At 38.5% G+C, this 21,510-nt stretch overlaps 1 long non-coding RNA gene across 2 annotated transcripts; it reads right to left on the bottom strand.

Annotated features, from left to right (window-relative positions):
- Positions 1–1,462: 1,462 nt before the first annotated feature.
- Positions 1,463–18,424, bottom strand: LOC143662430 (uncharacterized). Of its 2 annotated transcripts, none has more exons than XR_013165328.1 (3): positions 18,347–18,424; positions 17,462–17,596; positions 1,463–1,545 (listed from the first exon to the last, which is right to left on the bottom strand). It is a non-coding gene; the product is annotated as an uncharacterized LOC143662430 (long non-coding RNA). The 2 variants fall into 2 exon arrangements; XR_013165327.1 differs by lacking the exon at positions 1,463–1,545 and adding an exon at positions 4,803–4,973.
- Between the last annotated feature and the right edge of the window lie 3,086 nt (positions 18,425–21,510).

Here is a 21,510-nt window from a genome sequence, read left to right as displayed (position 1 = left end):
AAAGGATCCCATGTATAATGGAGTCATATTACAAGTTGGGGAAATGGAAAGATTTGTGATTTCCTGGTAGGTCCTGTTATCAGGCCAAGCTAGGGTGGCCAGATATTGATGGGTGCAGATCCAGCAATTAGACAGTTTCAGTTGTTGGGTAGTATATTTGACAAAGATCTTTAAGAGGTTCTCAGAGACAGTTACAGATAGACTGTTTAGGAGAATGAAAAGCAAACCTGATTTAGGGAGTATGAAGCAAAGAGGTATACTTAGCTTTGCTTTTTGAACAAAAAGTTTAGTCCTTCTAATGGCTGACACTCAAAGGATTCCTCCTGCACCAGAGGGTTGAGGAGATAGATCTTCACACATGGACTTGACCTTGGATAAATGCACCTAGTTGGAGATTCTACTGATTTTGACTGCTGTAGAAGTGACAAAAATTATAGGGTAAGATCCCTTCCATTTAGGTTTGAGCTGGGAGTCTGGTCTGCTTTCATGCCAGGTCTTAATTAGGATGGAATATCCAGACTTTATTTTAGGTAGAGGTAGATTAGGACCTGGAGCTGGAAAGAACTGAGCTCCTAGGTCCTGAATAAGTTTCTGTGTGGTTCCTAATCAAGTCAATCTGGGGTTCTGGATCTAATAGTAGATCCTGGGTTCAGAATGGCCTCCCAAACATCATCTTAAGTTTTTAAACTTTTTTTGCTGCACAATACAACAAACATACGAAGCAAAGAAAGAAAAGAGCAATAGCTTTCAAAGCACTACCCAACAAGCAGCTACACAACAGCTCCCCTCCCAGATATCATTTTAAAGAGGCTAAGTTGGAGAGACTTTCTTGGTGCTAAACATATCCTAAGAAGGGCTATTGAGAGATCAGGAACCTACGATGTATTGGTCTCTTGATATAGTTTAACCAGAGTTTATTTTAAAGTCCGGTTGGATCTTTCTGATAACTAGGGTCTCTACGTACAATGAAGATGACACATTTTATGCCAAAAGTGGTGGCCATCCTTTATTTAGTTTATTTTAAAAAGGCCAGCCCTTTGCCACTTTGAATAGATATAAGAAAGCTGAAGCTAGGGATTATCTCTTTCAGGAGGAGTTTGGAAACGCCATTAGTTATTTCTTTCCAGGTGGGGAGGGTGTCTATTCTTCAAGTAAAAGTATCCACAAGGACTAGGAGACATTTGAACCCTTCGCAAGTTGGCATATCGGTGAAATCAACTTGGCAGTCTTCCCCAGGGTATGCCCTTCATGTCTGGACTGGGGTGTTAAGGTTGGAGGCTGGGTAAGTTTTCCAGAGTTTGGATCATTTATTGGCACAAAGTGCACAACCCTGAGTGAAACTTTTAATGGTTTTAATTAAATTTCATCTGCCAAGATTCCTTTGTGCCAGAGCGGTAAGGACATCCCTGCTTAGGCGGTAGCTTGATGAAGATCCTGAAGGACTTTCCATTGAATCTCATTAGGAAAGAATTTTTTCCCTTCTTTAGTAAGCCATCCACCCGCCTCATGTGCATATCCAGACTTCTTTGCTAGTTTTTCTTCCTCCTGTGTGTAAGCAGGGGATGAAGGTGGGAGGAAAATAGTAGAGATTAATGTCATCATGAAGGTCAGACTTTGAGCTGCTGCTTTGGCAGCCCTGTCTGCCCTAATATTTCCTCTGCTGACAAGAGAATCAGACTTTTGATTCCCCTGAAAGTGAATCACTGAATGTTCCTGAGGAAGCAACACAGCTTCCAGTAAGTTGAGAATTTCTTGTCTATGCTTGACAAGGGCCTTGTCATTGTAAGCAATCCCCTCTCTTTCCAGATGGTGGAATGGGCATGCAACACTAGAAAGGCATATTTAAAGTCAATATAGAGGGAACTGTCTTCCAGGCTGTTAGTGTCAGTCTGCAGGTGAGAGCTATGAGTTTGGATTTTTGGCCAAGTTCGCAGTGGGTAAATGCTTTGCTTTGATAACCTCATGCAAGGATACTATAGCATATTCTGCCTTCCTGACCCCTTCTCTTATAAACTTGATTCCTTCTGTAAACCACTCTAACAATGGATAAGTAGAGGTTGATCCTGTATATCTGGTTGGCTAGAATAATTTTGAGCTAAAATTTTTCTGCATGAGTGCTTGAGAGGTGTATTTTTCTGGCTTGGGCTTACAGGCAACATGGTGGCCAGATTTAGGGTAGTACAGACCTGGATTTGGACCTTTAGAGTGTCTAATAACCAGGCCTGATGTTTTAGAGCCTACTGTTTGAAAACCATTGATGTCCCCTTGTCTCTAGAAGATATCTGACTGGGTGGGGTGTGTACACCACTAGGGCCTGTCACTACATCAGCTTGGTGGCTTGTTCTATAAGTAGGGTGGTGGCCCCTACTGCTTGGAGGCCAGGCAACCACCCCTGGGCAGTGGCATCTAATGACTTTAAAAAATATCCCATTGGTTGACAAACATTCCCTAGTTTTTGTACTAAAACTCCTAATGCTGCTCTCTTTTTCTCAGTAACATATAGGTAAAATGGCTTCTCAAGGTGTTCTAGTTTGCTAGCTGCCAGAATGTGATATACCAGAAACAGAAGAGTTTTAAAAAGGGGAGTTTCATAAGTGCTAGTTAACAGTTTATAGGCCAAGAAAATGTCCCAATTAAAGCAAATCTATAGAAACGTCCGATCTAAGGCATCCAGGGAAAGATACCTTAATTCAAGAAGGACAATGAAGTTCAGGGTTTCTCTCTCAAGTGAGAAGGCACATGGCGAACACAGTCAGGGCTTGTCTCTCAACTGGAAGGACACATGGCAAACACGGCATCATCTGCTAGCTTTCTCTCCTGGCTTCCTTTCATGAAGCTCCCCAGGAGGTGTTTTCCTTCTTCATTTCCAAAGGTCCCTGGCTGGTGGACTCTCTGCTTCTTGTGGCTATGTCATCCTGCCCTCTCAGAATCTCCTGGCTTTCTGTCTTGTCATTCTTTTTCATAGAATTCCACTAAACTAATCAAGACCCATCCGAATGGTTGGAGACATGTCTCCACCCAATCCCGCTTAACAACCACTCTTGATTGAGTCACACTTTCAGGGAGATGACCTAATTATAGTTTCAAATATACCGTACTGAATAGGGATTAGAAGAAATGGGTGCCTTTACAAAATAGGATTAGGATTAAAATATGGCTTTTCTAGGGTACATGACATACTTTCAAACCGGCACACAAGGGTTGTCGGGCCTATGGTGGTAGACAGGCAAGGATTCTTTCTGTTAAGGGTGTTGAAGGCAGCAGCCTGCTCTTCTCCCTATTCCAAGGGGACACTATCTAGCCCCCAGAGGCTTCATATGGAGGCTGTGCTATTTCTCCAAACTGAGCAATCCAGATTCTGCAATACTTTGCCATTCCTAAGAAGGCTCTTAATTGCTTCTTGGACCCAGGGGGAGGCACTGAGAGAATGGCTTAGAATCTCTCAAATGACAGAGTGTCCCCCAGGGGTGAGGACAGACCAGAGAAACATTTTGTAAGACAATTTGAGCCTTAGAGGCTGAAACCTGATATCCTTGTTCAGCTAAAATTTAAATGTGGTAATGGTGTCCAAAATGGGGGGGGGGGGGAGCTTGTAGGACTACAAATCCATAAGTCATCTACATACTGAACAAGTACACTAGATTCTGAATGTAAGAGGGCTAAGTCCTGTGCTAAGGTATTTCCAAAAAGATGAGGGCTACCTCTAACACCCTGAGGTAAAACTGTCCAAGTAAGCTGGGTTTGGGTAGGGTCTTCTGGCCCCAGCCATTCAAAAAGAACAAAAACTGGGAGTGTTGGTGAACAGGTATACAGAAGAAGCCACATTTTAAATCAAGGATGGAGTACTACAGGGTAGACTAGGAATTTTGTATAAGGGTTGGGGACTCTAGGATGAAAGGGAAGGACAAAGCTGTTCATAGCTCTGAGGTCTTGTGCCCACCTGATACATCTCACTTGGTTTCTTTACAGGCAGAACAGGAGTATTATAGGGAGACTGACAAGGGACTAGGAGGCCATTTTTCAGGAACTTCTGGATAAGGGGTTGGAAACCCATTATATCTTAATTTTTTGTTTTTGGTATGCTATATGGCAGGGGTCACATTTCATTCTTTTTCCATGTGACTATCCCCTTATGGCACTATTTGTTGATTTTTTTTTTTTTTTTGTAAGTACGAGGGCTGGGAATCAAACCCAGATCTCCCACATGGCAGGTGAGAATTGTATCACTGAACTACCCTTGCACTCCCTTATATCTTAAGTTTTAAGGGGGTACTGTCTCCTGTTGGGAAAGGGTTGGTCTGTCTATAACTGATTATGATCAGGGAGATGTGAGCGGCCTGATCCAATGGGTATCACTGTTACCCATTGGATCAGTGTTGCCCATTGTTACCATTGGATCAACTTGATTAAGCAAATTCAAGAGGGATGAATTTATTTGGATCTCCAGTTCCAACTAGAGCCAGACTCATAGTTATATATTCCTCCACGAGATTCTCAGGATCTTGGGGAGACAAGCAGCCTATTAGTTGGATTTGTGCACAACACCTGGATTAAATCTCTTCCAAGAAGTGAAATAGGGCACTCTGATACTACCAATTAGTGATGGTTCAAAAGTATGCTGCCAATTTGACAAAGGAGGGGCTGAGCCGAGGTCCCAGCTTTAGGCTTCCTACCTATCCTTACTATGGTACAGATTCGCAGGGACAATGGGACTATTTATTTATTTATTCCATAGCGTACAATATTTTCTGACGTTTTACTTCTACTTTTTTTCCACAAACTGAAATTTAAGGTAGTTTAGAATGTACTTATCAAATCAATCCTAACACAGTGATCTATTAACGCTAATGATACCAGTGTAGTATATACTATGTAGTCATTAGGATTCCGGGGAGCCAAAGGGAAAGGAATCTCAGGAACTCAGAGTCTTTAGAAAGTTTCTCCAAGGCATTTCCTCAGGTGCATGACTTTTCCTGAATAAACAAATAATTGATAATAAAGCTGTTCATCTTTATATGATTAATACAATTCATTATATTTTATTTAATAAATGATCTATTTCAATAATTTTCTAACTTTGAGATATTTTATATCAACTTCCTCATTAGTGGGCATTACTTAAAAAGTAAGCAATTGTATCTAATGCTCAGCCACAAGTTTAATATACTTTGATTTATTATTAATATTTTTAAAAGATTAAGTACCAACTATATCTAGGTACAATGCTAGTACCTGTAAAGAGATAAGCAGGACACAATATTCACCTTCAAGGGTTTAAGATTTCAGTGTTTGCTATTGACATGGACCCTATATCCTAATATTTGCCATTCCTACAAACGAAATGCTAGAAGACTGATTTAGCTGTATCCACTGAAGCTCAGGAGAAAGCCCTCTGAATGTGCTGAGGGTGCTTAGAAATTTGCAAAGCCTTCACAGAGGTAAAGAAAACTACATAAAATTTGTGAATCAACTTTTTTAAAGTTTTGAAAAAACTTTTGTTTTTTGCATGGGCAGGCACCGAGAATCAAACCCAGGTCTCTGGCATGGCAGGTGAGAACTCTGCCACTGAACCACCGTGGCCCCCTCTGCATCTACTTTACAAGATATGCATAGTATATTCTATCTCTGTTGATGTGTTAATTATACCCTGTCTCTGTTGATGTGTCCATAATTTCCAAAATCTTTTGGGTTACTCCTCTATTTATGAATAAATGATGTTATCTTGCTGTTCAATATGGGAATAAAGTGTACCCTAGTATAGAGACATTTTTCTCAAATTTTCTTCAGAAAACTCATTTTAATCTTCCTAAAATCAAACTGTTTAATCAACTTGAATATGTTTCAAATTAAATAAGTTATTCCTCATGCAGGGTCAGGCAGTTGATATCTATGCATGCTAATGAACAGATGGCATATAATAAAAGGCATCCATAATTAATAATTAAGGCTAAAACAGTAATTATGGTAAGGCAATACTAAAGAAGTCTGTGTGGGAAGATGGTATATCATGTGAATCTTCATTTCAAGTGGCAAAATTACAATAGATTTTGGAAACTTTAGTTTTCTTATATAGGCAATTTCAGTTTAATCATCCTTTTGATCTCTTTATTAGCTATGCAGAGCTTAAAATAAAATTACATGTTTATTAGAACAATAAACTCATAGGAAAATTTTACCTGACTTGATAAATTATCTGCATCTGTGTATCTCTTCACTGCATATGTATGAGCCAGAATGGAGCTAATCCTCTGAAAAATTGACTGCCTTCATCCAAATTTCTTACACTGATTATTCATACAGCTTTGCAACTTCAAAGTTTGCTAAAGGTTTGTGTTGTTGTAAATTTAGGAAGGCTGCCGGCTCAGTAGCTAACTATAGGCAAGTCATCATTATGTGTTACAAAGGGTCTGCAAAGCTTGAAATGTGAAACCCTCCATTCCCTCAAAAATGTCTCCCAAGAGCAAACAGAAAACTGTAGTTGGGAAAATAAAATCCAAAACAATTTTGCCAATTAGAAATATATATGCAAGTGATTTCAATAGCAAAGTCCAAAAGTGAGCAAGCTGTTCATTAAAATTTTTGCTTTTTTTTTTCTAATATAGAATATCAACATGCAAGTTGTTTTTCCTTTGGAAAAAGCAGGATTTAGTAAAAGATAGGATTAGAGTATGGCAGAAGATAAAGAAATAAGCCCCTACTATAGGCATACGACAATGAAAAAACTCTTTCAGTTTGCAGTTTCTGTTAAAAATAAAGATGAACCTTAATAACAGACATTGTGCCGTTTCTAATTGGAAATTACCAAATTCAAATGAGAAATAATAACATATTTGCGTATAATAATTCATGGCTATTTATGTTATATAATTCAATCACTATAGAGCTTTATTATAAAGTAACACACATAATATTCAGCAGAAAATAAATCAAACAACAATTCTACAAATATTACATGTATTGCTATTCCTGTTTCTCATGAGCACGTTGGATTTAAAGTCTAGATGTTTCCCCTTCTAATCCTCTATTCTCAATTTTTTTCTCTGCTTCACAAATTTATCATTTCTATAATCTGGGGGCTCATCTTTCCCTAGGCAAAATGAATATATGGAATATGTTTTGGATTTGCCTCAAGATTTTCAATGTGGTACCTTCTGAGGCCAACCGAGAACTAAGGCATCATCTTTTTCCTATACCCTACTTTTAGGTAGGTAGTAATAGATTCTCTTGCTGTCATGAATGGGTAATGTTAAAATATTCCACAACACAGCTCCATTTGCCTTAATTCTTCTATTCCTTGCACTCTCTTTAATACCTTTTTAATGTCTTTATCACCCTCACTACACGTGAGGAATATGACATATTCCCATTAATAATAGTGGTTCATTATGTCCCTGATTTTCAATCATAGAAACATATTACTTTAGTAAACACACCAAATTCCCGTTCTGTGCATGTTTGTGTGAGTATGTGTCAGTTGTACACATGTATGTGTGGTGTGGTGTGTGCGTGTTCATGCATGTGTGTGTGCATGCTATGGTTTTGAACAATCTACTCAGACAATTCTGAGGTATACCTTTTTCTTTCTCCTCACCCCAAAATCATTGATATATTGTCTCATTTGCGTTTTGAAGGTGAGAATTTACTCTTCTTTTTATCAGGTCTTCCTTTCAATGTCTGAGGATCTTGTGCCCTTTTTTGCCCTTTTTTTTTTTTTTTTACAGTGCTGTTTTATAAGGTCTCTTGTTCACTTTTGGAAGTCCTTTCTCTTGCCCACAGTTTTTCTACCCAAAAAGAGGTATGAAAAGTATGTAAATCAACTACTGTCCTTGGCTTTAATGTTGGCAAACAAGCAACAAAACAAAGCAAGCTCATTAAGTAATCCTGTGCTGTGCACATTAGCACTGGCTGGGGTTTTAGGTTTTCCCTTGCTATTCTAGAAAGTCATGGAAAAAGTTTTCCATCTACAGAACCAAAGTTCTTGTTGTGGTGTTCTGATAACACTACTGAGCTACTAAACAGACATTTTTACCCCCAGGAACAGCTTGATTACCCTTACCCCATGTTTTAAAATAATCTTTTAAATCTTGTCCTCATGGAGTTTGCAAATTTGATTCCCATCATACCCCTTTCCCTCCTCCCTTCAAATTGTGATGCCCTCCCAAGGGAGCACAAGAAATGCTGATGACTGATGTTCTCCAAATCTCATGTTGGAGAAGGTCTTGATGTGAGGTTACTGAATGAAAGTCTAGGATCTGGAGAACATTCTATTAATAGTATTGCAAGCACAGATGGCCCAGAGTTCTTTTCAGGGACAGCTTTCTGAACCACATCCATGGCAGCTGGTTCATATGAGATGGTCTTTACCAGTGGAAGAAGGAAACAGGTGGCCTGGCTTAATTTCAACTGGGTGGCACCCCATGGAATTGAACACTATTTAGCATAAATGCACTGGCTTTTAATACAGAAAGCTTTGTGATCTTATGGTTCTTTCCTTACAAAAAGAGGTTTCATCAGCTTTGAACCTCAGCTAGCTTAGTACCTATATAGTCATACTTTCCTTCTTTGTGACTTCATTGATGCTATTTGTGTATCAGATAGAGATACAATTAAAACTAGAGATTAAAGGCAAAATTTGTAAACAAATAAAAATAGCATAATGCAATGTGAAACCATGGAACAAGCAAATATCCCACATGCTGCCAATGCTGTTTGGTTTAGGTGGATATCATATTCAACACTACGCTCCGCCAATGGTCCTTTCATGAAAAAATCCCAAGCCAGGAGAAGGTTGAGTGACAACTGACAATGATGATTCAGTTGTTGAGATGGAGGAAGAGGATGGGTCAGAGATCTTCACTGTTTTAGATATTGACATGTCAGAAAACTCTTTTAAATATGATAAAACAAAGCAACAATAAAAACTTTCAATGGCTTTCTGGCTGAAAATCTCCTACTTCCTGCAGTTATCCCAGAACTTGCAAGTTGGAATGTCCTTTGCCATAAGATTAGTATATTAGCAAGCAGAGTCACATCCACTTTTCTTGTTTGTGTCTACCTCTGGGTCCCTATTGCAGGCTCAAATGCTACTTCTGATTCATAGAGGTAGTTATAGAAGTATGAGAAGTCTTTGTTTAGTCATTCTCAAACCTGGATAATATCTGAATTATCTGAAAGAATTTTTATAAAATACGAGTGCCTGGGATCTATGGCAGAGATCCTGATTTAGTAGGTTCAGTGTGGAGCTTAGGGGTACATATTATTAAAAAGCTCCTCTGGTGATCCTGATAATGAACGATGTTTGACAGCTGACTCAATAAGATGTGCTTCTGCTATTGTTTCTAGTAACTAGGCATCTGCTTTTCTTATCTTGTCCTTCATTTCTAATAAATACATCCTAGGTATGTTTTCCAATGCCTGAATCCTTTACTTCATAACTTTGCCAGAATACTTTAAATCTGTGGATTTTATTGCACTCTTTCCAACTGGCTTCTTCCTGAGTTCTCACTAGAAACAGAGTTCTAAGTTCTAACTCCCAATAGTCAGAGCCATAACAGAGGAGACCGAATACCTTGCCGCTGGTCTCCCAGGATCTGCAATCTCTTCTGCTCCTGTTCCCGCCATTATGCCAGGCTTTATCTGTCCACCTGCCTGTCAGAACACTTGCTTCTGTCATATTAGATGCCTGTGAATTTTGTTGCTTCTCTACTCTGTAGCTATTGCTTGACATCAAGTTCCTGGATTGGGATTCTCAATTCTAGGCATATATGGGCATAGTCTATGACATTGGTTGAATAGATTTTTGCATAATTGGTCCAACCAATATCAGAAACTTGTCAATTGGCCTTAAAAATCAAGATTTTTAAGAAATTTTAGGAATAACCCTAGTGGAGATAGTACTGGATCTCATGAAGAAAGTGAATCTACAGATAGATCCATATCCTTACATTCAGTTCCTATTTTGTGGGTATATCTTAAAGTAAGTTATAATTTACTCAAGTCTAATCCATCCTGCTGCAGTCAACATTCCATCCACTGGGTGTGTGATAAAATGCACCAACACTGAACTGAATGCAAATGTGACCTCTTCCATCTTGGATTCTCCCCACTTGAGATTAACCTTGTCCTTTTCAGAACTTTTGTTAGATTTCTATTTGCCTATCTCTTTTTGGGAGTCATTATTTCTCTTCTAGTAGTATAGCTATTTATCTCTGTTAAGAAACTGGTTGCTCCTTGAGGGCAGGCTCTAGGTATGGGCTATCTCTTTATTTCCAGTTTGGCAAAATAGGACAGGGCCTGGCACATGGCAGATGATCAAAATGCTTTTTGAATGAAGGAAAGACACTTCTGGGCTTAAATCTGGAAAATGAAGGAGTTACATGATTTTCAGAGATTTATTCTCTTTTTAGAAAGCAGTGATTTGAAGGTATTTCAAGAATTTACTTGACAGTGCCAGTAAAAAAGGAAAAGCTTTGTAGAAGAATAGTTGGTTGTAATGTTGAAAAGAAAGAATATTGCAAGAAGGAATACAAAAATGATAAAGCTGAACCTTTCTATCTGGTTGCAGGTTTGGTGAAGAGATTGTTTATGGACAGGATTTGGGAATTGTTTGCCCAGATATGAGTTAGTAAGCAACAAAAAATGAATTATTAAAAACAGCGTGTACAATACCTTCATCTCCAGACTAGTTGCCTGTTTTTAGGTCAATGCTAACTAAATCAGCTGGCTTTAGAAACATTTTTTAGAGTTTTTGGAACACTTCTTTTTTTTTGCATGGACAGGCACTGGGAATTGAACCCAGCTCTCCGGCATGGCAGGTGAGAACTCTGCCTGCTGAGCCACTGTGGCCTGCCCTGGAACACTTTTTGAAGATAAGCATCGATGCTGGATGCTGTTGTTCCATTTCAATATGAAAAAGATTTAAGTTTTCTCTGGAGTGCTCAGGAAAACTTTTAAGAAGCAGAAGACTAATTTATCTTGCCATTTCTCCTACAATGCAACTGACAAATAAGATTGTACTCTTTAGTGTTCAGAATTTCTTGTTCTTTGCATCAAGGAGACAGGCTGAAGGAAATAAATTTGTCTTCATTTCTTCACTTGTTTCTTTTCCCTCACATCATAAGGTGGTAAAATCTCAGACTGAAACCATCTATTTCCAGGAAAATAAATCAATATCAGAAAATGTCTCATCTTTATTATTAGAGCCTGTCTTAGGTTGCTAGAATTACTATAACAAATGCCACTCATCGGTGACTTAACAACAGGAATTTATTGGTTAACAGTTTTGGAGGCTATAGGTCTCATCAAGGCATCAGCAGGATTGAGCTTTCTCCTTGAAGTCTGCAGTGTTTTAATGGTGGCTTGCCAGAATTTTGGGAGTGTTTGGCTTGCATCTCTGCCTCCCACAAATGGTGATGTCCTTGGTCTGCACTTGAGTTTTTCTCTGACTTCTGGCTTTCTATAAAGCTTCCAGCAATATGGATTAAGGCTCTTCCTGATTCAATTTGGCCATACCTAAATGAGATCTTAGTAAAACTATTTACAAATGAGTCCAATGAAAGTCTTGGATTTGATGAGAACTGACAACCCATCTTCAAAGTTTCCTATTTACAAATGGTTTCAAAACCATAGGAACATCGGATAGGATTAAGAGGGGGTACATACTTCAATCTATTTTAGATCCCTAATGTATTTATCAATTAGAGGGATGTGATATGGGAGTTAATGTAACTGGATAACAAGTCCTCAATTTGAAAAACCTATTACGGAAATAAAAGCCCTTTGTGGGCAAAGATCTGGATGCAAAGTGCTTTTAGAATGATGAACTCAACCAATGCATTCATTCTTGACCTTATTCCAATCCTCTCTTCTGTATCAGTGAGGGTCCAGTCAATAAAGAGAAACCACATCGGTTAATTTAACAGGATGCATTGAATATGAAGAATTGTCAATCTGGTATTAGGGTATTGAAAATTCAAATGGGGAGGACTGGTAATTCACAGAAGTAGAAACTATAGGAATACAGGAAGTGGGTGGCGCCCCTCCGTGGGTGATAGAAGAAAAAAGAGGGGGATTATTAAATTTAGAAGCTTGTGGGAGAGCTCTGTAGAGCAGCAACCCAGAGTTGTGAGGAAGGGGAGCTTCTTGGCTTCAACAGGCACTCCAGGAATTTGGAAGAGGACCCCCATGCACTGGTACTCCCGATACCCGAGCGAGGGTGGTGTTCAGTTGATGTTGGTGCCTCGGGAGCTCAGAGGAGGGAAGGCCCCTCAGGAGCTGTAATTCATATAGTATCAGAAAGCACTGCAATCTGAAATCAATGTCTGAAAGTGGCATCCACTGTCATTGGTGGGGAGAAGAACCATTATTCTGATGACACTGACAGGGCTAGGAGTCAAAGAGGAAGAAGCACGTCTCAGACCTCCTGCAGCTTCTGCTGTCATCTACCGCTCCTTGTTAGTGGAATTAATCAAAGTGACAGATGAAAGAGGTATAATGTGGTTTCTGGAATCCCAATCTGAGCATTATAAAGCAGAGCACAATAGGGTGGATTAGAAATGAAGAAATAAGAACTCAATAACTAGCACACTTCCCCAAATTCCAAAGAGAGAATCCCTGGGCACACTAAGAAAAAGATCAAGGAATTATCGAAGGGCTGATAGCTTTGAGAGATTTTTTGATAATATGAAGTACATGGGGTTGGACTGACAGAAATCAAATAGCTAAGAGAACTCAAACAGCAAAGGAGTAGTCTCCATCTGACGAAAGTGCACAGATTCTTTCAGCATTCAGAGAGAGGTATATATATTCTTTCAACATTCATAAGTACCCCTTCCTAAATTCTTCTAAGCCTTAGCAAGCAAGATGAATCATAAAGTAAAGATTATCAATTATGAAAGGTATCAGTCTACCAGTGGCAGGTAGGGATACTTGTCTAGAACTTGAATTACTCATTGAGAAAAGAGAGTTGATGTTATAGCTGATTCCTATGAGGGTAATGAGTCCAGAGAGGAAGGAGGAGTGCCCAGGCTAACTTCAGGTCTGAAAAATAAATGCATGAATAAAAAGACACCATAATCGTGAAATTCCCCTATGATATGCCACCTCTATGTTAACTTCTCTCCCACTTCTTTCTAACAGGAACAAGTCTAACATAACATAAAACTCCCTTCTCCCACCAGTGCTGACTGGTAGCTGGGGCAGGTAAGTAATAAGTAGGGAAAAGAAAGAACCTTCAAGACTAGCCACTAGGGCGGCTGACCCCTTCACTGCCTTTATAACCCCCGGCCTTGCTCAAAGCAGACTTAGACCTACCAATTACTTCTTACATCATGCACTGTATTAGTTAGGGTTCTCTAGAGAAACAGAAGCAACAGAGAACACTTGCAAATATAAAATTTATAAAAGTGTCTCACGAGACCCTGGGAAGGCAGAGTCCAAAATGCGCAGGGCAGGCTGTGAAGCCGACGACTCCGATGGAGGGTCTGGACGAACTCTACAAGAGAGGCTCACCAGCCCAAGCAGGAACAGAACCTGTCTCTTCTAAATCCTCCTTAGAAGGCTTCCCATGATTAGATTTAGCATATCACCCATTGCAGAAGACACTTCCCTTTGGCTGATGACAAATGGAATCAGCTGTGGATGCAGCTAACATGATCATGATCTAATTCTATGAAATGCCCTCTTTGCAACAGACAGGACAGCACTTGCCCAACCAGACAAACAGGTACCACAACATGGCCAAGTTGACATATGAACCTGACCATGACATGCTCTGTGAAGAAGTACCCAACCCTTTGCTCTACCCACTCACCTATCACATGCAGATAAAAAGCTTCCCATATAGTGGGCAATGGTGGTGCAGTGGCAGAGTTCTCACCTGCCATGCCGGAGACCTGGGTTCCATTCCCAATAACTGCCCATGCAAAAAAAGAAAAAAAAAAAACCTTCCCATAGAGCCCGAGAGACAAACAATTCACATAGAGATGGGATAGGAATGTATTATGGGTTGAATTGTGCTCCATTCCCCAGACACATTTAATGTCTAACCCCCTGCAGTGTGATTTGACCTTTTTTAGAAATAGTCTTTGAGGATGCAGTTAAGATGAGGCCAAACTAGATGATGGTGGACTAAATTCAATATGACAGGTGTCCTTATAAGTAGAAGGGGAAATTTGGACACAGGGTCAGACATGGGAGGAAGCCATATGACAATGCAGGCCAGAATTGAAGTGCTTCAGCTGCAAACCAAGGAACACTAAGGATTGCTGGCAACCACCATAGCTAGAAGAGGCATGGAGTAGATTCTTCTGTACAGACTTCAAAGGAAGCATGGACCTGTCGGCACCTTGATTTCAGATTTCTGGACTCCAGAATGTTGAGACAATAAATTTCTGTTGTTTTAAGCCACCGAGTTTGTTGTATTTTGTTAAAGTAGCCCTAGGAGAAAATAACAGAACTCCTCACTGGGTTGTTATTTTCCAAATTTCTATTTTGAGTGTTCTTTGAAAGGCATGAACCAGAGGAAGAGACCCAAGTGTCAGGGAATGTTTTGGGGCTGGAGCACATAGAACCTCTAGGTTAAGATTGGTCTTCATCCTTATCCTTGGTATGTCTTGGGCCAATAAAAAATATATTTATTCTTTATATCAGAAGAAGACCTAGAAAGGAAGAGCCTTTGAAAAACAAAAACTCTGCAAATTTTTCAGCTTTGTGAATTAAAAACCACGCTTTCAATTTACTTTTTAATCAGAGGCAGCACATGATTTAACATCAGAGTTCATTTTTCAACTCTGCTACCTAGTAACTACCTGAATTTAAGCCAGTGATTTAAACTTCCTCTAATTATTCTTTTGTAGAATGAAGATAATTATACATATTTTTATCTATTTAATAATATCTTTAAGAGTTGAAGGAAATTATTCATTTGTTTATTCATTAAACCTACTTTTTCCTAAATGCATGGTAATAAGAACTTGCTAGGGCTGAGAGTTCATTCAACATGAATGAATCAAAACCTCTGTTCTTGAGGGACTCAGAGTATAGTAGGGAAGGTCACAATATACATGAAGGCAGTTTGGAAACTGAAGACCTGTACAATAGTGAATTTCTATCATAGCTATTACAACAATTTACATCTGTCATCACTTTTCAAAGAAGATATTTTGAGGCAGTTTAGATTTCATGTATTCTACCCCACTGTCATACTGTGTGTTGGACTATGGGGTCTGAACTTTGGTTTGAAATATAAAATAATCAGTTATAAACCTGCACGTTATAATCACCTTTGAATCTATTTAGCACCTAGACTTGTTAAAATAACACAAAAATTCCACAGTTTCCAGTTCTTTGGTATTCAAAATCTGTTTATTTTAGTTTAGCTTTCCTGAGTTGACTTCAGGTGGTGGCTGAATTCTAGAGATAACATTCACCTCTTGGTGGGGTGGAGCCAAGACTGGAAAGAGAATGTTGTTTTTATCAATTCTTTTGAGAAATTCTTGGACACCCTGTACTGGAAACTGAGTCATTGAATGCAAGGAATATAATATAAACTAAGTGTTTTAGTCAGTGACTCTACTTTTATTGCTTGTCAAATACTTCAAACATCAGAAAACTACTCATCAATAGTCCACAAATTAAATATACTTTCAGATGGAAAAGAATTTCAAATCAAGCTTTCTCAGCTCTACTTGTATACACAGGCAGCAAAATTAACATTCTTATTTTGGTGGATTACAAAAGAACATGAAATTTAATTATGAAATAATGGGCACAGAGAATACTTCTGCTAGGATAACAATCTTTAACTGCACCATTTCAACCCAGAATTCAGCTGATTCACATAAATGCCACATAAATATTCTGCATTTTGTCAGAAAAGAAATATTCTACAAATATCTGCAGCCAGGATCTTTCCCTGTAATTAGCTTCTCATTATGCATCTCACCCTTCAATCCACTCAAATAGTCCTTTTGGCTAATTGCATAATATTTCATTCTGTTAGAGAATGTGCAAAAGTACTCTCACCATTTAACAGAAGCTGGATCTTTAATCCAGACCTTTTGTAAAATAAAGTATATTGCCTGGAACCTAGTGCTTAATAAACTTTTGCTTGATTTCTTGAATATAATTATAATTAAAACATAGATAGTACATTTTAAATCATACTCTATATCAGTGTGGTATATTAATCAACAACTAATCTGAATAGCTCAATATTTCTCTGAATTTCTCATTATTACTTAAAACTGTAAATAAATGGCATTAAAATTATTCACAGAATTTAATGAGGTGACACATTGGACGTTATGAATTCTAAGAGCATTCCATATTTAAAATAGAGACTTTTTGCAATGATTCTCATGTTCCCAAGAGCAATTCTTATGATTAATAATGTAATACTTATACATTGCTTTAAGTAAGGTCCTTTTTCTTAAGGAATTCTCTACACGGGGCACATGGGGAAGTTGAATTTCCCCCTTTCTTGCTATTCCCCCAAGAGGACTATGCAAATACTCTTTTATTCACTGTTCAAATCACTTTGGGATTTATCGGGGCATCTTATGGACAAACCTACAAAATCTCATGCCCTACTCAAGGTTCCATGTACTTATGGTGTTCAATTAAACTGTTCACATAAGTTATATTAGGAAATGCACTCGTCAAAATATAAATTTTGTACCAAACGAACATTTTTTGCTTTAGTCTCACACATAAGTTAAAGTTTTAAAATATGAATGACCATCTACTTTCAACACCCTGCAATATTGGCATTCCTTCGTTTTCATGCAAAAACATTTTTTTATTTGCACATTTAGTCACTACCATTGTATACTCTTGGCATTCCTAGATTATACCATCTCAGTCTTTATCGTCTATCTTTCCTTCTGATTTCATTTGTGCCCCCAGGCCTCCTCCCTCTATCATTCTCACATTCAGCTTCATTCAGTGTTCTAACATTATTGTATTACGGTTAGGTAGTGTTGTGCTGTTCATTTCTGAATTTTTACAATCAATCCTGTTGTACAATCTGTATCCCTTCAGCTCCAATTACCCAATATCTACCCTATTTCTATCTCCTGGTGGTCTCTGTTCTTAACTTGGAAATTCTCCAGGTTCATTCACCAATGTTAGTTCATATCAGTGAGACCATACAGTATTTGTCCTTTTGTTTCTGGCTAATCTCACTCAGCATAATGTCCTCAAGGTCCATCTATGTTGTTACAGACTTCATAACTTTATTCTGTCTTACAGCTGCATAATATTCCATCGTATGTCTATACCACAGCTTGTTTAGCCACTCATCTGTTGATGGACTTTTGGGCTGTTTCCATCTCTTGGCAATTGTAAATAATGTTGCTATAAACATTTGTGTGCAAATGTCTATTTGTGTCCTTGTCCTCATGTCCTCTTAGTAGATACCTAGCAATGATATTGCCAGGTCATATTGCAATTCTATACTTACCTTCCTGAGGAAACTCACACTGCCTTCCACAACGCTTGTGCCATTCTTCATTCCCACCAACAGTGGATAAGAGTGTCTCTTTCTCCACATCATCTCCAGCACTTGTCTTTTTCTGTTTTATTGGTAATGGCCATTCTGTGGGTGTGAGATGATATCTCATTGTGGTTTTGATTTGCAACTGCTCTAAGCCTTAGAGGGGTTGAATAAATTGCTAAAAGATACTTCAGAAATACATGCTAAAGATTCAAAGCCACGTCTTCCTGATGCCAAAATCCATTCTGCTAACCACTACACTATATGTGGCAGAAGGTAATGGTAGAAACACAGGAATTTTAAAGCTATAATATCGGATCAAATATACCAGGAGAGGAGAATTTGAGTTGGAAGTGAAACATATATGTTAAGACATATGCTAAAACAAATGGAAGGTGGAGTCAGAAATTCAGAAAAGACGAAGAAATGATTTGAATGGTCCATGACCCTGAACAACAAACAAACAAAAACTCTCTTTCAGTCCTATGCAATGTGAATTGTGCTTGAAAACTTGCCAATAGGGAACTTATTGTCAAGTACAATGTTTTGAACTGCGCAACATTTTATCTACTGGGGTATATTTTATCTACCTCTTTAATTCTATCAGTTCTGCTGCGGCAGTCTCATAGTGCATTGACAACCCTCCCCCTGACCCCATCAACCTGTCACAGAGATGGCTATAATGGAGCCAATGTTCGGCAAAAGAACCCCCTCCTTCCACCAGCACAAACACACACACACACACACATTTCAACAATGATCCATCCTAGGAGTGGGTGCCTGATAGAAACCAGGTTATCAGAATCCTTCTCTGGAATTGATATCTGCACTCTGGGTATAAGAAAATTTTACCGTGTTGCTAACCCTGGACTTAAAAATTTTAATCTGCTGATGGCTGCTAGCTTTGCTCCAATCAACACAAAAGGTCAGAGACAAGAGATGTAGAACCGATGACATCATTTGAGTTCCAGGATTCAAGCCAGAGCTACCCTGGACTTTGCAGTTATGTGAACCAACAATTGCCTTCGAGCTACTTTGAGATTGTGTGTGTGTGTGTGTGTGTGTTTCTCCCCACCCTGTCATTTGCAACTATAAGAGTCCTAACCGAAATTTGTACTTGGCTGAGGATGGGTTTCAAATGATAAACTTTAGGTGGTAAATTTAGCTAAGTCTAGGTGTACAGAGTAGAGACAAGCCCTTTGTGCCCATCTGGAAAGTTAGAAATTCATGCTATGCATTAGAAAATGAGCTGATTCAACTGTTGCCTGAATCTTAGGCCTGGCCAGAGCTTTATGGGACTTGGGAAGAAAAATATCAGGATATCTCAATGTGTTGGCTACTTTCTGAGCCTTAAGTAAGTTTTTACAAGAAAGAGACCAAGGTTGGTCTTAACTGACTCATCTAAAAGGAAGCAGAAGGCAGATCTGTTATGAGAGGCCCTGTCTTCTAAGTGGGGTCAAGTTTCGTTGGCCAACCATGTAGCTTTCACAACTGCAAAACAGAATTCTTCAGTTTAAGCTATCATTCATGAGAGGAAAAGACAGAAGAGTGGAAACAGCAAAGAGAGGGAGGATGAACACTGGGGAGGTTTCAGAAACTGACCACTTAAGTGAATTATTGCCCGATAGGCACAAAGCTAATTCAGTGACACCAGAATTCCAAGAGAAGGAAGAGTTTATTAGCAAAGGCTCACAGAGGGAGCCATGAGGAAAATCCTCAAAACCATCTCCCCAAGCTGGAGGGACAAGGGATTTTTATTAGGTTAGACATAGGGAGGTGAGGAGAGAAATTTGGCACATTGTAACTGGCCAGTTAACGTCATATTAAGGATTGGAAGGCAACTATTGTAATTCACTGTGCTCATATTCAAATTAAGATTTGTAAGTTGGTTATTATTGTCCATTGGTTCTGTAGTTTGAGGAGTGGATTTATGACGTTGCGGGGAGCTTATAATGGTCAGATTTCTTGCTTTCTTTTTTGATCAGTGTTTCTCTTTTTTGTTGTTTCTGCTCACTTTGATTCCGCTCACAGGGTGTTATGTTTGGGGCCACTTTCTGCACAAGCCTCAGTGGTTCTGTGAGAGAAGAAGAAAATGTACTTGTCCTCTGATGTGGCAAGTCCCTTGTTAATAAACACAAGGAAATAGTTTACCCAAAAAAGGGAAGTAAAAACTTTAACAACTTAGCACAGGAGGGCCTATTCTAGTGAGTTAGTACATGGTGGTTTCAAAACCTAAATTCCAATGCCTCTCCCAATACCCTCTCTAACTTCCTGCCCCACGGAGGCTCTAATTCTCCCTATCATCACAGGACATCTGCTGGGTGAGAAGTCGGCTTAGAAGAAGAATCTAAGGTTTAAGGATGTGGCAATAGTGCAAGTTACAAAGAGAGGAAAAAAGAAAAGGTAAGGAATGATTTTAAGGACTGGACTGGTTGAGACTCGTCTCTTCGGTTTCTTGGCTAAGGTGTCGACAGCAATCAAAACACAGGCCGTTGGATCACTAGAAATAAATAGAACCATACAGTATGTGTTATTTTTGAATTTGGTTTATTTTGATCAATATTATATTTGTAAAATTTATTATGTTGTTTAAAATGCCAGTAGTTGGTACATTTTTATTGCTATATAGTTTTCTATTGAATGAGCATCCAACAATTTATCCATTTAATTGCTTATGGACATTTTGGTCTTTTTTCAGTTGGGTCTATCACAAACAGTGTTCTGTAAACTTTCTTATGCACATCTTTATATATGTGTGTGTATATACATTTCTACAGGGCTTTTCTCTAGGAGTAGATTGTGGATTTTCTGGCTTATAGAGTATTCAGGCCTATAGTCACATTTGGTAGATACTGGTAAGCAATTTTCCAAAGTGGTTGTAACAATTTACACTCTGTGTTGGTTAGGTTCATGCATCAACTTGGTAAGGTGATGGTGCCCAGTTGTCTGGTCAAGCAAGCCCTGGGCTGACCATTTCAGTGTGGACATTTTGGGGACATAAATCATGTCAGTTAATTGCATCTGTGGCTGTTTACAACTACAATCAACTAAGGGGCGTGTCTTCTGCAATGAGAAATGTTTAATCCAATCAGCTGAAGGCTTTTAAGGGAGAGGTGATGACTTGCGCAGTCAGAGCAGAGAACTTTCGTCTGTCTTCAGCCGGCTGGCCTGTCCTGGGGAATTGATTGAAGACTTTCATCGGAGTGGCCAGCACTATGGAATTTGGACTCGTGCATCTCTATAGTGATGTGACACACATAAAATTTCATATTTACAGATCTCTCCTCTTAGCGCTGTTTCTGAGAGGTAGTGTATGAATGAGTTCCATTTGCGCTACAATTGGTATTATCAGTCTTTTTAATTGTAGCCATTTTAGTGAATATGAAATGGTAGTTTATGGTGGTTTTAATTTTCATTTTCCTGATGACAAATGAGGTTGAGCACATTTTCATTGGTTTATTATTCATTTGGCTATTCTCTTTTTTTCTGTTGCATTATTTGTTTCTTTTATTCTAGGCATCAGTCCATCATTTATTAATATATTTTCATTAATGTATTGATGTATTTATGAATATATCAATATATTAGATAAATCAAATCAATTTTAAAATATATTTTAAAAATCTATTCCCAGCCTACAGATTTTTAAAAGATATTTTTATTGAGAAATCTTCACATATATACATTGCATAAATGGTGTACAATCAGTGGCTCACAATATCATCACATAGTTCTGTATTCATCATCATGATCATTTTGTAGAACATCTGTATCACTCCAGAAAAAGAAATAAATAGAAAAAAGAGAAAACTCATACATACCACACACCCTACCCCTCCCTCTCATTGACAACTAGTATTTCAACTACCCAATTTATTTTCCCCCTTAGCCCCCCTATTATTTATTTATTCTTTATCCATAAGGAAAAAAAGAGCATTAGACACAAGGTTTTCACAATCACACAGTCACATCCAGCCTATAGATTTAATTTTCACCAACCTATAGATTAAATTTTC

Source organism: Tamandua tetradactyla, chromosome 2, assembly GCF_023851605.1.
Source record: "Tamandua tetradactyla isolate mTamTet1 chromosome 2, mTamTet1.pri, whole genome shotgun sequence".
Lineage (NCBI taxonomy): Eukaryota > Metazoa > Chordata > Mammalia > Pilosa > Myrmecophagidae > Tamandua > Tamandua tetradactyla.
The sequence above is the reverse complement of the archived record's forward strand: the minus strand, read 5'-3'. Positions and strand labels throughout refer to the sequence as shown.